This window comes from Triticum urartu, chromosome 7, assembly GCF_003073215.2.
Source record: "Triticum urartu cultivar G1812 chromosome 7, Tu2.1, whole genome shotgun sequence".
In the NCBI taxonomy this organism is placed as follows: domain Eukaryota; kingdom Viridiplantae; phylum Streptophyta; class Magnoliopsida; order Poales; family Poaceae; genus Triticum; species Triticum urartu.
In genome coordinates this window covers 694060674-694077967 of record NC_053028.1, presented here as the reverse complement: position 1 = coordinate 694077967, position 17294 = coordinate 694060674, and the positions used below count along the sequence as shown (strand labels likewise).

General features: G+C 43.5%; 1 pseudogene; it reads left to right on the top strand.

Moving 5' to 3' along the window:
• The first annotated feature begins 8795 nt into the window (after positions 1-8795).
• LOC125523520 lies at positions 8796-14363 on the top strand (annotated as a pseudogene).
• Positions 14364-17294: the final 2931 nt, after the last annotated feature.

Below are 17294 nucleotides of genomic sequence, written 5' to 3'. Positions count from 1 at the left end.
TTGTTGATGATCGAAGGAGCCATCGGGCCTAAAAGCGACTACACAGAGGAACTCTCAATGAAAGCACCAATGTCGGTGTCAAAACCGGCAGATCTCGGGTAGGGGGTCCCGAACTGTGCGTCTAGGCCGGATGGTAACAGGAGGCAAGGAACACGATGTCGGATGGTATCAGGAGGCCGGATGGTTCGGGCCCTCTTGATGGAGGTAAAACCCTACGTCCTGCTTGATTAATATTGATGATATGGGTAGTACAAGAGTAGATCTACCATGAGATCAAGGAGGCTAAACCCCAAAAGCTAGCCTATGGTATGATTGTTGTATAATGAAGTTGTCCTACGGCCTAAAACCCTCCGGTTTATATAGACACCGGAGAGGGTTAGGGTTACACAAAGTCGGTTACAATGGTAGGAGATCTTGAATATCCGCATCGCCAAGCTTGCCTTCCACGCCAAGGAAAGTCCCATCCGGACACGGGACGAAGTCTTCAATCTTGTATCTTCATAGTCCTGGAGTCCGGCTGAAGGTATAGTCCGGCTACCCGAACACCCCCTAATCCAGGACTCCCTCACCACTCATGACCTCGAGTTGGCGGCAGTTGTGCATGCTCTTTTGACTTGGATACATCTCTTATTGGGAAGAAAAGTGGACATCTTCACTAACCACAAGAGTCTCAAGTACATCTTCACTCAGCCTAATCTCAATCTCAGGCAGACTCGATGGGTCGAAATGATTCAAGAGTATAATCCGAGTATCGAGTATACTCCAGGCAAGGCCAATGTGATTGCTGACGCATTGAGCAGGAAGGCTTATTGCAACATTCTGATTCTCAAGCCTTATCAACCCAAGCTTTGTGAAGCTTTCCGCAAACTTAATCTGCAAGTTGTTCCTCAAGGTTTCCTCGCCAACCTTCAAGTCTCTCCTACCTTGGAAGACCAGATTCGCCAAGCCCAGCTTCTTGACGCTATGGTGAAAAAGGTGAAGATTGGGATTGCCAAGAGCCAACCCAAGTACAAGTGCTACCGCCTTGATGGCAAGGATACTCTCTTCTTCGAGGATCATATTGTTGTGCCCAAAGGTGATCTTCGTAAGGTTATCATGAACGAGGCTCACAATTCACTCCTCTCCATCCACCCTGGGAGCACAAAGATGTATCAGGACCTCAAGCAGGCTTATTGGTGGACTCGAATGAAGCGAGAGATTGCTCAATTCGTGAATGAGTGTGATGTCTGCAGAAGAGTGACGGCAGAACACCAAAGGCCAGCGGGTCTCCTCCAACCTCTTGCCATTCCAGAATGGAAGTTTGACCACATTGAGATGGACTTCGTGACTGGGTTTCCAAAGTCCAAACGTGGCAATGATGCTATATTTGTTGTCATCGACAAACTCACTAAAGTGGCTCACTTTCTTCCTATCAAAGAGTCAATCACTGCAGCTCAATTGGCGGAACTCTATACCTCTCAAATTGTCTCGCTGCACGGTATTCCACGGGTGATCTCTTCAGACCGTGGCAGCATCTTTACCTCCAAGTTTTGGGATTCTTTTCAGAAGGCCATGGGCACCAACATCCGCTTCAGCACTACTTTCCATCCTCAAACTAGCGGTCAAGTCGAGCGGGTCAACCAGATTCTTGAAGATATGCTCAGGGCTTGTGTGATCTCCTTCGGCATGAAGTGTGAGGATTGTCTTCCATATGCTGAATTCTCCTACAATAACAGTTTTCAAGCAAGTTCGGGCAAGGCCCCATTCGAAATCCTGTATGGCAGGAAGTGTCGTACCCCTCTCAACTGGCCTGAAACCGGCGAACGTCAACTTCTGGGAAATGACTTAATCACAGAGGCAGAGGAAATGTGCAAAGTCATTCGAGATAACCTCAAAGCAGCGCAATCGCGCCAGAAGAGCTACTATGATAGTAAGCACCGTGATTTGGCTTTCGAGATCGAAGATCATGTTTACCTCCGCGTCTCTCCAATGAAAGGTACTCGTCGCTTCGGTATCAAAGGGAAGCTTGCCCCTAGATACGTGGGACCTTTCAAGATCGTCGGCAAGAGAGGCGATCTCGCCTATCAACTCGAGCTTTCTTCAAACTTTGCAAATGTTCACGACGTGTTCCATGTCTCTGAGCTCCGCAAGTGCTTCAAGACTCCTAACCACACCGTCAACTTCGAAGACATTGAGCTCCAAGAAGATCTCTCTTATCGTGAGCACCCCGTTGCTATTCTTGAAGAGACTGAACGCAAGACTCGCAATAAGTCAATCAAATTCCTCAAAGTCAAGTGGTCACACCATTCCGACCGTGAAGCCACCTGGGAACGCGAGGATCACCTCCGTTCTGAATACCCGGCATTCTTCCAGTCCTAGATCTCGGGACAAGATCCTTTCGTAGTGGTGGAGTGTTGTAACACCTCGGATATGATTTACCTAATATGTTATCCAACTCTTGCCGTTTCCGGCGTTATGTTATTTTATTTTCTCGTGTTCGGGTTTTTGTCTCCGTGTTTTGTTGTTGTTGTCATGCATCTCATATCATGTCATCATGTGCATTGCATTTGCATACGTGTTCGCCTCATGCATCCGAGCATTTTCCCCGTTGTCCGTTTTGCATTCCGGCGCTCCGTTCTCCTCCAGTGGTCATTTCTACCTTTCTTTCGTATGTGGGGGTTAAACATTTCCGAATTGGACCGAGACTTGCCAAGCGGCCTTGGTTTACTACCGGTAGACTGCCTGTCAAGTTTCGTACCATTTGGACTTCGTTTGATGCTCCAACGGTTAACCGAGGGACTGAAAAGGCCTCGTGTGTGTTGCAGCCCAACACCCCTCCATTTGGCCTAAAACCCACCAAAACCCTCTCCATCATCTAGAGTGTTCAATCACGATCGCGTGGCCGAAAATCGCACCTCATTTGGACACTCCTAGCTCTCTCTATGCCTATATATAGATCTCCTTCCGAAATCCCGGACCTCCTCTTTCCCCAAACCCTAAAATTCGTCTCCGCCGCCGCCGGACATGTCCAGATCCCGCCGGACAGCATCCGCCGCCGCTTGCGGCCACTGAGAGGCCGCCACGTGGCACCGCCCGTCCTCCTCCGCCGCCAGCCCGCGAGGCCCGAGGCGGGCCCTCCCCGGGCCGCGCGCCCGTCGCCGCCCGTCCTCCGCGTCACCTCCCATCGTCCCCGCGGCCGGCGCAGCTCCTCCCGGCCGGCCACCGCACCACCACTGCCGGCCGCCACCGCCCGCCGGCCGTGCCGCAACTCGCCGCCGACGCCGCCCCTCGCCGCCGCGGCCAGCGCCGGCGACGCCCACGGCCGCTCCGGTTCCGGCCTCCTCCTCCACTCCGACAAGTCGGCGAGCTCCTCCCCGCTCCGCTCGACTCTCCCTCCAGCGACCTCGAGTTCTCCGGCGAACCTCGGGAAGCGCGCGTGAACAGTAACCGGATCCAGATCCAGATCCAAAAACTCGGTTGACTTTTCGTCCCTAACCCTAATTTTATTGCTATGTTCATCGTGCCATAACTTTGCATCCGTAGCTCCGTTTTGCGCGTGTAGCATATCGAAATGTTCGCCTCAGAGAGCACATCATTTCATCTCATTGCATCATTTTCATTTGAGTTCATCTTGATGCCCTAAATGCTGTTGGAAGAGTGCTATTTGAGATAATTGTCAGATCTGCTGCTCCAAATAGCTATTTGTCATTTTTGCCATGATTATGGTGTGCATGATATGCCCATGAGCTCTACATATGTTTTGTTATATGCTTTGTCATATTTCCAGAGGTGCTCTCCATGTATTTTTCCTGATGTGTGTGGTGACTAGCACAAGCTTGCAAAGTGGTGCATTCATTAATGCTGATTTCAGGGACTTAACAATTTCACTAAGTCCTTGATCTGTTTTTATCAATATGCCATATGTTCATGTTGTTTCCTAGTGATCCGTGCCTCTTTTGAGGATGATCAGTAAGGATTTTTTGTTAATCTTGTAGTGCTCTATCAATCCATTTCTTTGTTTGCAATTATGGAGCACCCTAGCTTGAGTCAATCGAGCTTTACTTTTACTATTTCGTGAATCTGGGCAGATTGTCTACTTGTTAGTGATTTTGCCGAGGATGTTGTAGTTGATCCGTGCATGCTATGTTATTGTTCTTGCCATGTCTAGCTTGTATAATGTGTATCCTTGATGGGTGTATGCTTAGATTATCATGCCTTGCTCTGTAGTGAGTGTATCGAGCTCGTAAACATGCCTACTTGATATCTGATTTGCATGCTTCAGTTTTTCACTAAGTCTGGGATCTGATTATGTTTTTGCCATGTTCACATGCTTGCAATTGTATTTTCTGATCCCTTTTGGCTCAAGGCCACTAAGGGACTTTTGTTAAGCTCTTTGAGTAGCTCCATGCCATGCCTTAGTTTGCCATGTTAAGTTCCTGTAGCATATAGCTTTATTGCTTTAAAGTGTGCTACTTGATCTGAAATTCCAGACAAGTATTAATTTCACTAAGTCTGAGATCTGTTTACCAATTGCTCTTTTGCCATGCTTGTTTGAACCTGTTAATGGATGAATTGGCCGTAGCTCAGTGTTCATGTTTTGTTAAGCATCATGAATGGATCCCTGCCATGTATTTTGTTGCCATGTTTGGGTGCTGTAGCATGTTTAACTTGTTGCATTTAGATGTCTACTTGCTGTATATCGCAGACCGGTGCCATATTTGAATTGCTTGCCATTTCCAAACCGTGTCTCCGATTCCGGCGTTCCTTATATCGATTTCAACCGAAATCACCTCACCTTTCCAGTGGCACACTTGGATTTCCATGTTGGGGCCAGGTTCATTCTTTCCTTGTCAAATCTTGCATATGCATCACATATCGCATCCCGCATAGCATCTCATGTTTGCATCATGTTGTTTGAGCTTTGCACGTTGTTGATTGTGTCCTTTTTGCTTGTTTGTCTTGTTTGGGTAGAGCCGGGAGACGAGTTTGCTAACAAGGAGCCCGTTGAGTTTGCTTTCGAGGATCCAGTCAACTCTGACAACTTTGCAGGCAAGATGATCATACCCTCGAAATCACTTCTATCTTTGCTTGCTAGATGCTCGCTCTTTTGCTATGCCTATGCTACGATGCCTACCACTTGCTTATCACGCCTCCCAAATTGTCATGTCAAACCTCTAACCCACCATGTCCTAGCAAACCGTTGATTGGCTATGTTACCGCTTTGCTCAGCCCCTCTTATAGTGTTGATAGTTGCAGGTGAAGATTGGAGACCGTTCCTTGTTGGAACATTATTTTCTTGTTGAGATATCATTATATTATCTTCTTATCTTAATGCATCTATATACTTGGTAAAGGGTGGAAGGCTCGGCCTCTCGCCTAGTGTTTTGTTCCACTCTTGCCGCCCTAGTTTTCGTCATATCGGTGTTATGTTCCCGGATTTTGCGTTCCTTACGCGGTTGGGTGATAATGGGAACCCCTTGATAGTTCGCCTTGATTAAAGCTTCTCCAGCAATGCCCAACCTTGGTTTTACCATTTGCCACCTAGCCTCTTTTTTCCTTGGGTTTCCGGAGCCCGAGGGTCATCTTATTTTAAACCCCCCGGGCCAGTGCTCCTCTGAGTGTTGGTCCACCTCGTCAGCCGCCGGTGGCCACCAGGGGCAACTCTGGGCTGGCCTACCAGAAGTTTAGACAATCTGAGTGTGCCCTGAGAACGAGATATGTGCAGCTCCTATCGGGATTTGTCGGCACATTCGGGCGGTGTTGCTGGATTTGTTTTAACTTGTCGAAGTGTCTTGTAGAACCGGGATGCCGAGTCTGATCGGAATGTCTCGGGAGAAGGTCTATTCCTTCATTGACCGTGAGAGCTTGTCATGGGCTAAGTTGGAACTCCCCTGCAAGGATTTGAACTTTCGAAAGCCGTGCCCACGGTTATGGGCAGATGGGAATTTGTTAATGTCCGGTTGTAGATAACTTGAACCTTAACTTAATTAAAATGAATCAACTGTGTGAGTTAACGTGATGGTCTCTTCTCGGCGAAGTCCGGGAAGTGAACACGGTGTTGGAGTAATGCTTGCCGCAGGTTGTTCTCTAGTTATTCGTTCGCGCTTTGCCTTCTCTTCTTGCTCTCTTTTGCGAACAGGTTAGCCGCCATATATGCTAGTCGCTTGCTGCAGCTCCACATATTTTACCTTGCCTTACCTATAAGCTTAAATAGTCTTGATCGCGAAGGTGCGAGATTGCTGAGTCCCTGTGGCTCACAGATTACTCCAAATCACATGCAGGGCCTGATGACTCCGTTCCAGATGACGCACTTGAGCTCAAGTGGGAGTTCGACAAGGACTCACGCTGTTACTATGTGTCTTTCCCTGATGATCAGTAGTGGTGCCCAGTTGGGGCGATCGGGACCGTGTCGCATGTTGGGTTGATCTTTTATTTTGGCACCGTAGTCGGGCCATGAGTGATTGGATGATGTAATGCTATTTATGTACTTTGTTTGACGTGGCGAGTGTAAGCCAACTATGTACCTTCCCCTTTTATTATCTATATTACATGGGATGTTGTGAAGATTGCCTTACTTGTGACATTGCTTTCAATACGGTTATGCCTCTAAGTCGTGCTTCGACACGTAGGAGATATAGCCGCATCGAGGGCGTTACACAACTTCCCTTTCATAATTGAGATATACATCAACTTTTGTTTTGTGCGGCATCGGTTGAGATGAACATAAAAAAAATCTAAAAAAACAAACGGGATTGGGCCCAGAAAGGAAAGAACACAGAGAAGATGAGGCGAACCTACCATCTCTCCTTTAATCATAGAGATATACATCAGTTTCGTTTGTGCGGCATCCGTTAAAATAATCTACATAAAACCAAGCAAAGAATGAAGCCGTGGTGAGAAATAACTGATAAAGAGATGTGGTTAACCTATGTATATCTTTATTATTAAGGTGGTGTTTGGTTCTCTAGTCTTAGAACTTTTTCTAGTCCCAATTAAAAAGTTTCTAGTCACTAAAAAGTTCCTCTTTGTTTGTTTTCAGAGACTAAAAAGTCCCTAGTCTTTTCCTAGAGGTTATTAAATGACCATATTGCTCCTAGTATATAGAAAAATAATAATCAAACAACACCATGGGATGGCGGGCCAATATATGCATGGAGGGACATTGTTGGAAAGTCCCCAAAAGTCCCAAAAAGACTCTTCTTGAGAGTCTTCTTCATTTAGTCCCAAATGCCTAATTTAGTCCTAAAATATCCCTCCCGTTTGGTAAAAAAGTCTTTAAGAAAGACTTTTTCTAGTCCTTACACAAAAAAGTTTTTGAAAACAAACACCCTTTAAAAGAGGGTTGGTATGTTCGGAAAAGAAAAATGAGAAGAAAATGGACACGAACCCGTTGCGTGCACCACAGTGCACTGCATGGAAGATAGTGTATTGGTACTCTCGCAGCAGGTCATCCTTCTCGGCTTCTCGGAGAAGCCTTCTAACTTCCACCTCCCCAATTAATTACTACCCCCACCTCTCACCTCCCCCCTCACCCTCTTTAAAAAACCACAAGCAGCGCAGACACATAAGTGAAGACGAAAGGAGGAGATCTGACCAGCGGAGAAGACGACCCGACCCACGCCGCCCGGCTCCACCGGTAATCCCATCGCCTCCCTTGTTTCATCTCCATCTTCCATCTAGCTAGCTTGCTTCCTGGGGTTTGTGAATCTTTCCATTGGTTTATAATCTGCAACGCATTCTTCCCCCATCGCCCCCTCCTGGGTTTTTCTCTTCCGTTCTGGAGAGATTCGCAATCCCAACGTTTTAGGGGTTTTGCCAACAAATTTTCTCGGGGGTTTTGATTTCTTTGTTTTTCGATCTGGGTTAATTGACAAGAAAGAGAGCTTTATGTATTCTTCAAATAGGTTTGCTCTTATTTGTGCTACCACTAGCAATCTGTCTCTGCCAAAAAATCCTCCTCCTTTCCAGTATCCGGCCATTTATATTTACATTTCTCATCTCATTTATAGCACACGATGTCTCCTATCTAAGATTCTAGCGAGCCCCGAAATATATTATCGCACGCGATTCCTTTCATGGATGACCAAAATAAGTAAATGAGAAGAGGTTCTTCTTGGGGGTTTTCCCAAGGGTGACATTTGTTCTTGGCTAGGGTTTTTTGTATGAAAGAACTGCTCTCATTCTGCTTTGAACTTTTAGGTTCAATGTGAATATCCTTTCATTTTTATGACCAACAACCTTGACTTCTTTCTTCCCTTTTTCCTAATACAAAGTGCGAGGAGGCAAATACTCTAATAGTGTAGCCATGCATTTTATTGGGAGTTCATATACCATAGAACTCTGGAATCTCTGTTTTGCTTATATTCCTTGTAAAATATGTGCACCAAATATATTTTTACAACCCACTTTGGAGCTACAGAGTAAATCTTCTTCATATGTACCATTTATTTTGTGTTGATAATATATCAGTATCATCATTAATTCCTGTTTACAAAGTTACTGCTACTAAATATGCACGTATTTTTTTATATACAGGTTCTCCTAGTAAAGGATAACTCTGTTTAGAGCCAGAGTGTAAATATTGTTCATATCTAGACATTTCTTTCTGATCACAATAATCATCATTCCAGTAATTCCTACACCTAGCTACAATGGATATAATGACTGTATAAGCATACACTGCACTTAATCTTTCATCTAAACAGCTGAAGCTTCTTGGTCATCCTGGAACTGGAATCAATTTTGTTTTTATTTGTTTTGTACTGCTAATCATCTGACCTTTCGCACATGCAGAGAGCTCCGTCTGTCCTGCCAAGATGGACCCGAGTGATGGAGGCCCAGATGAGGTGCCACCACCACCACCTCCTCTGCCTCCCGACGTGGTGCCCATCAAAGCAAAAGAAGATGTCGCTGAGGAACTGCCTCCAAACAAGCCAGCAAAGCCCAAAAGGCTCTCAATGGCCAGGCCTGGGCTAGGGAAGAGAGGGAACACCATCCAGCTACTTGCTAACCACTATAAAGTCTCCCTGAAGGGTTCAGAGGAATTTTTCTACCACTACCATGTGAGCACACTTTACTTGCTTTCCCCATGCTAATTCACCACCTAGCAATTTCAAAACGTGGCCTTAATTTCCATATCCCCATGCTAATCTGGCACTGTTGATGTGTAGGTCAATCTGAAGTATGAGGATGATAAACCTGTTGTTGAAAAGGGGATAGGAAGAAAGGTGCAGGATAAACTGGTGCAAACATACCGGTCCGAGCTTGCGAACAAGGACTTTGCATATGATGGTGAGAAGAGCCTCTTTACAATTGGGGCTCTTCCCCAAGTGAATTCACTGTAGTATTGGAAGACATTGGAAGTGGAAAGTGAGTTCTACTCCTTGACCTGCTTGCAGGCTATCTGCCCCTATCTAGTACTACATACCATCCTCTGTGTTCAGTATAATCCAATTATTAGTTGGTTGTAGGAGCTCTGGAGGTAATAGTGGCAACAGTCCTGAAGGTAGTGACACGAAGAGAGTGAGGAGGCCGTACCAGTCAAAGATTATAAAAGTGGAGCTGAGCTTTGCGGCGAAAATCCCTATGGCCGCAATCGCGCAGGCCATTAGAGGTGAAGAATCAGAGAACTCCCTGGAGGCTATTCGAGTTCTTGATATCATACTAAGGCAGCATTCTGCAAAACAGTATGTATCTTCATGAATGTCTTGCTCCCATGCCTCTCACAAGCATTACTCTGAGCTTATGCTCTAGATATGCCTTCATGCCCTGACAATGGTTAATTTTTCTGACTATTCACAGGGGCTGTCTTCTAGTCCGCCAATCATTTTTCCACAATAATCCTAAAAGTTCCATTGATTTGGGCGGCGGTTTGTTGGGATGCCAAGGATTTCACTCAAGTTTCCGTGGTGCACAGAGTGGGCTCTCCCTAAATATTGGTATGCATCTCACACTATTGTATTGTCATATAACTCCATCGGCCACAAGCTATTTAACGTTGTCATGTCAAACTTATTTTAACTTGCAGATGTTTCGACTACCATGCTAGTTAAACCTGGTCCTGTTATCGATTTTCTTCTTGCTAACCAGATGGTTCGTCGCCCCGACGAAATTAACTGGCCAAAGGTTAGTTGTATCTTTGATGTTCTTGATAATATAGCATGAACAATCATCCTACTATATTTATTTTGATAATTCTAATTTGGATGTTTTTGCCTCACAGGTCAAGCGTACCCTCAAGAGCTTGAGGATAAAAACCACTCACACAAATTTAGAGTTCAAGATAATTGGTTTGACTGAGAAAAATTGCAACGAACAAACGTGAGAGTTCCTCCTTACCATTTAATTCATTTTACCAGTGCTTATAAATTAGTAATTTGGCAAGATGTCTTATTGTTTACCAGCATTTTATGCTATATTTATCGATTGCTTTGTGATTGGCGTGCTTAACTAGGTTTCCTTTGAGGCGGAGGAACGGTGACAACGGAGACACTGATACTGTTGAAATAACAGTCTATGATTACTTTGTACAGAACAGAGGCATAGAACTGCGCTATTCTGGTAATCTTCCATGTATCAATGCTGGGAGGCCAAAGCGTCCAACGTACTTCCCTGTCGAGGTTCATCTCAGTTATGCTATTTGACCCTTATAATCGTCTCTCCTTTGGAAATTTTATTGACGATCTGATGTCCTAGTGTGAACTTTTTGCATGGCCAGCTTTGCACGCTTGTTCCTCTGCAAAGATACACCAAAGCTCTGTCTACTCTTCAGAGGTCCTCACTTGTCGAGAAATCCAGACAAAAGCCTCATCAAAGAATGTCAACTCTTGATGATGTGAGTTATCATCTACTCCCTCCGTCCCATAAAATAAGAGCACTTTTGACACTACACTGTGTCAAAAGTGCTCTTATATTATGTGACGGAGGGAGTATATTTCAGCTTGCTGCCACCATATATAACTTGCTGTTTTTAGTCAAATGGAAATTCACTGATAGTTCATCCTACGCTAAATGCAAGGCACTTATACGTAGCGACTATGACTCTGACCCCATGCTGAAGGCATGTGGCATTACAATTGCCCGAAATCTTACTCAAATTGAAGGGAGGATCCTGCAAGCACCCAAGGTTAGTAACAGTTTCCCAAACATAGTTTAGCATGCTTGTGCTCAATGTTCTTCTGAATGTATCTAAGTAAGTCTTCTATATGTAGCTGAAAGCCGGTAACGATGAAGAATTCGTCCCACAAAAGGGTCGTTGGAACCTTGCGAGAAAGGTCAACACGTTTTCTGTCCATAACATGTCTTTATTACTTCTTCATCATTGATGAACCTTCTGCTAGTTTGCTGATTCTTTTTTGTTTCAGAAGCTGATCCAGACCTGTTCTGTTACGAGGTGGGCAGTTGTCAATTTCTCTGCACGTTGTGATGCTCGTGGTCTTGTCCGAGACCTTACAAGGAATGCAATTGCAATGGGGATTGTATGTTATATTTTTTTCTACAACGTATTTAATTTTTATTATTTTCTGTTGCTGAACTTCATTTGTTAGCAGGAAATAAGGACCCTCATGGTGATGTAATTGAAGAAAGCCCAGCAGTAAGACGAGCTCCTGCGTCACGAAGAGTGGAAGAGATGTTTGCTCAGTTAAAATCCAAGCTACCTGGACAACCCAAGTTCCTGTTGTGCCTTCTTCCTGTGAGGAAAAACTGCGAAATTTATGGTTGGTTCATGTTTTTGGCCATCGTTATTTGCTACCATTCCCTATAAGCATGATTACCTGTTGCAGAATATATAATATATATTTGCTTCAACCAGGCCCTTGGAAGAGGAAGTGTCTTGCCGAAGTTGGCATCTTCACACAATGTCTAGCTCCTCCACCAAGAGTCAACGATCAGTACCTAATTAATGTGCTATTGAAGATAAATGCTAAGGTTTGTTGACATGAGCTTATTTTCTTTTTACTGTATTTAATGACTACTGTATATGCTTATGCTTTTGTCTTTTCACCGGCTGTTACCCAGCTTGATGGGCTAAACACACTGCTACAAGGTGAGCTACCCCCTGCACCTGCAGTATTACCCATTGTGGGGAAGGTGCCTACTATTATCTTGGGCATGGATGTGTCACATGGTCAGCCTGGGCAATCTGATAGGCCTTCCATTGCTGCGGTAAGAGGGATACAGTTCTAATCTCTGAATAGTAGCTCAGTCGTCATCTGAATGATTGCAGATTTGATAAGTGTTTTTATGACTGTATTTGTAAGCCTACTCAGGCAACAACTTCTACCATGGCTGACACATTTATCCTTTTTAACCATTCTTCATTTCTAGTAGAAATTCTGAATTGGTATGGCTTTTGATTTTTCTTAGGTGGTTAATTCTCGCAAGTGGCCTCTCATCTCCAAATACAGAGCAACAGTGCACACTCAGTCACCCAAACTAGAAACAATGTCTTCCTTGTTTAAACCACGGGGAACGGAAGATGATGGCCTCATTCGGTAAGACATGACATTTGATTCAATCTTGAGTTCAGTTCCTTGTCAACAATACTATGCCGGCATGTTCATGAATGCATGTTACATATACTTTATGAGAAATGTCTAACAGCTCCCAGGTGCCCCTACACCCTCATGAACAGTAAATTCATATAAAATTGAAAAAAAAATAAAAAAATCTGAAACTTTTAGGGATCAAGGATTATCAAAGGTTTGATGTTCCTGCGAAGTTTCAGCAACAAATAACCTTCGTGGAGCCCTCACCAGAAAAAACAAAATCACTGCTCAAAAATGTACGTAAACTTTGAACAATGATTTTGTTTTTTATATTTGAGTGTTCTTCCAATGTTATTTTTAGCTAAAACTTTGCAAGATCATCAAAAGTTTCATGATGTTAGATGTCCCAAAATTTCAGTTTTTTTTTAAAAAATTTGAATTAGTTTTGAATTTACTGTTCATAGAGGGTGTAGGGGCACCCGGGTGCTGAAAGTCCTATCTCATACTTTATTGCACACACTTTCCTAATGTAAAAAATGTCATTGCACTCGGGACGTCCAGGGAATCGCTTATCGACTTCTACACTAGTGCTGAGAATAGAAAACCAGATCAAGTTATTATTTTCAGGTACCAAGTTCTGAAATTATATGGTAACACCAGTAAATTTGTAGTTCCTGCAATGTTTTTGTACTGAAAATGGATTGTGGATGAAGTCTTAACCGCCATCTCACACAACTCATGCTAATTCCAGGGATGGAGTTAGCGAAAGCCAGTTTACTGATGTCATAAACATTGAGCTTGAGCAGATCATCCAGGTAGTTTATGTGTTTATTTCAACATGTGATGTACAAGTATTATCCTGTATTGGACAGTGTTATTTCATCTACTTTTAATCAATGCAGGCCTGCAAGTTCCTCGATGAGAAATGGGAGCCGAAGTTCACAGTAATTGTTGCTCAGAAAAACCATCATACCAGATTTTTCCAGACTGGATCTCCGGATAATGTTTCTCCTGGTAAACTTTATTTTGACCAATCAGGGCAGAGTCCCCAACTTATTTTCTAGAGAGAAACATGGGTTGGCGCATAAACTTGCAATTTTCTGTGAAATGATGGTAAAGCAAGTGTTCATTCTGTAGGGACCGTCGTGGATAAAGAGGTCTGCCATCCCAAGAATTTCGACTTCTACATGTGTGCACATGCTGGGATGATAGTAAGTAATCTCTGCTTTCTGCTCTGTTTTTTTCTTACTACCACCATGTACCAGTATGCCCGGTGATGGTCCTACTTAAGTTTTTGTTGTGTGTGCCAGGGCACATCGAGGCCAACACATTACCATGTTCTGCATGATGAGATCGGCTTCACCGCGGATGAGCTTCAGGAATTTGTGCATTCTTTTTCATACGTGTACGTAGGGCGGTCTAGGGTGACAGAGCTTGATGATTTTGTGTCATTCTGATAAGAAAAAAACTGTTGTCAAGCTATGCCTGAACCCTGTTGCTGTGACCATTTCAGGTACCAGAGGAGCACAACAGCGATATCAGTCGGTATGTGCTCATGTCTTTGCTTGGCAAATAATGAGCACTGTTCCTTATGTTTTGTTGGGTTTTTGCTTGGGTTGGCTTGCAGTTGCTCCGATCATGTACGCACATCTGGCGGCGGCCCAGGTAGGCACGTTCGTGAGGTTTGAAGATATGTCGGACGTGTCGTCGAGCCAGGGAAGGGGGCACACATCGGCAGGCAGCATTCCGGTGCCGGAGCTGCCTCGGCTGCACAAGAATTTGAGGAGCTACATGTTCTTCTGCTGATTTGCTCCTGATGATGCTTGGGGTGGTGGTGAACTGCGTCTCGCTATGTGTCAGTGTCTATCTATCTTATATCTATCTGAATAAATAGCACCTGGAACTACTCTAGCTATTGGTGCCCGAAGAACTAGTCGTGGTGAGTCAGTCGTTTGATGTTTATGGAAACCATGGAGCTGCATGTTGTCTTTTGTGTTGACGTTGAACCAACCCCAACCTTGGATCTACTACTATTACTAGGCTTGGATGATATGCGTGAACCGTGCATGCTGTTGGTTTTGGAGCAGTTTTAACATGGTACCTCTTACCTCCTCTTATCAAATGATAAGTGTTAGAGTTGTCGAATATAGTGTACAAGGTAGGTTACAGTTGGACTTTGAGTAATATTATGTTTAGATCGGATATGGAGTCGTGTCCTAGTAGGACACTTGTATCCTAGGCCTCTCATATATAGCGAGGGTAGACACACGATGTAACCTATGCCAACATCATAATACACGAACGCAGGGGAAGCCGGCGGCATGTGCCGGCGTCCAGGCCGATCGGATGTGGTATTGTAGCCGTGTCATGGGGAGGAGCGCCCTTAGTCAGGCCTTGGGGATGTAGCCATATCGGTGAACCTCGTTCATAAATCTTGGTGTCGTGCCTTGTATGATTGCTTGGTCCTCAGATGATCGACGATATGCCTCGGATTTATTCCGACAAAAAGTATGCTTTTAGAGAATTATGGGGCCCACAAGGCATCAGGGCACGCTACCCCCCTTGGCACACCCTGTTGCCTTGTCGTCTCCTCGTTTGCCTTCTGGCCTCCTCCCAAAGCTTCTAAGCTCTCCCTTGTCCAGAAAAAAATCATCAAAAAGTTTCGTAGCGTTTGGACTTCATTTGGTATTTGATTTCCTGAAAAACCAAAAACAGGCAAAAACAGCAATTGGCACTTGGCATTGGGTCAACACGTTAGTCCAAAAAATGATACATAATTACATATAAAATATTCAAGGTTGATACAATAATAAAAAATTCAAGGTTGATACGTCGAAGATATATCAATGACCTTTTGTAGTACTGCCATCTGACTTGGCGGCCCCTTTGCTGTTGTTGTACACTATTTCAAAGTGAAGTTCAGAAATTTTAATGCAATATAATATGATCATATTTTCCCGTTTGGCTGAGGGTATGTACCAGTAGCTATGTGTTTGATCTCTCTCTCTCTCTCTCGTGTTCTTAAGGTGGTATGATCTTAATGTATCGCAAGCTTTGCTATTATAGTTGGATCTTATGATGTTTCTCCCCCTCTACTCTCTTGTGATGAATTGAGTTTTCCCTTTGAAGTTATCTTATCGGATTGAGTCTTTAAGGATTTGAGAACACTTGATGTATGTCTTGCATGGGATACCCGTGGTGACAATGGGGTATTCTATTGATTCACTTGATGTATGTTTTGGTGATCCACTTGCGGATTCCGCCCATGAACCTATGCATAGGGGTTGGGACACGTTTTCGTCTTGAATCTTCGGTAGAAACTTTGGGGCACTCTTTGAAGTACTTTGTGTTGGTTTGAATAGATGAATCTGAGATTGTGTGATGTATATCGTATAATCATACCCACGGATACTTGAGGTGACATTGGAGTATCTAGGTGACATTAGGGTTTTGGTTGATTTGTGTCTTAAGGTGTTATTCTAGTACGAACTCTTGAATAGATCGATCCGAACGAATAACTTTGAGGTGGTTTCGTACCCTACCATAATCTCTTCGTTCGTTCTCCGCTATTAGTGACTTTGGAGTGACTCTTTGTTGCATGTTGAGGGATAGTTATGTAATCCAATTATGTTAGTATTGTTGGGGGAACTTACACTAGCGAAAGTATGAACCCTAGGCCTTATTTCCTATCATTGCAATACCGTTTACGCTCACTTTTATCATTAGTTACCTTCTTGTTTTTATATTTTCAGATTACAAAAACTATTATCTATTATCCATATTGTACTTGTATCACCATCTCTTTGCCGAACTAGTGCACCTATACAATTTATCATTGTATTGGGTGTGTTGGGGACACAAGAGACTCTTTGTTATTTGGTTGCAGGGTTGCTTGAGAGAGACCATCTTCATCCTATGCCTCGTACGGATTGATAAATCTTAGGTCATCCACTTGAGGGAAATTTGCTACTGTCTTACAAACCTCTGCACTTGGAGGCCCAACAACGTCTACAAGAAGAAGGTTGTGTAGTAGACATCAATCTCTTTTCTGGCGCCGTTGCCGGGGAGGTGAGTGCTTGAAGGTATATCTTTAGATCTTGCAAACCGAGTCTTTTAGTTTCTTGTTTTATCACTAGTTTAGTCTATAAAAGAAAACTACAAAAAAGGGAATTAAGGGTACCGCATATGCTTCATCTTTTTAATATCTTTCATGAGAATAAGGATTCCGATAACTGTGCTCACTTACTAGAGGAAGAATGCATTAGAATGTTTGGCACTAAATATTTGAATGATGAGCATGATTGCAATGTTGTTAGTACGAATTCCTTGAATATCCATGATGTAATGATATGCAAAGCCACAAGCTTGAGGGAAGCTATGTTTGATGAAGATGATATTTTTTGTCCCCCAAGTTTTGATGAGCAAATTTATTATGATGATAGCATGCCTCCTATCTATGATGATTATATTTATGAAAGTGGGTTTGGAGAGGTCATGCCTTTATTTAGTGATGAATCCACTATTTCGGAAGAGGTTCCAATTGATTATGAGAATAAAGTTGCTATCTATGATGATTATTGTGATGACATGTATGCTATAAAGAATAATTGTAACCATGAAACTTGTCATCATGATTTTAGTTTTCAATTGGATTATGCCTCACATGATAATTATTTTGTTGAGTTTGCTCCCACTATTATTCATGAAAAGAATTTTTTTTATGTGAAGAGTAGTAAATTTTCTATGCTTGTAGATCATGAAAAGAATGCTTTATGTGATGGTTATATTGTTGAATTCATTCATGATGCTACTGAAAATTATTATGAG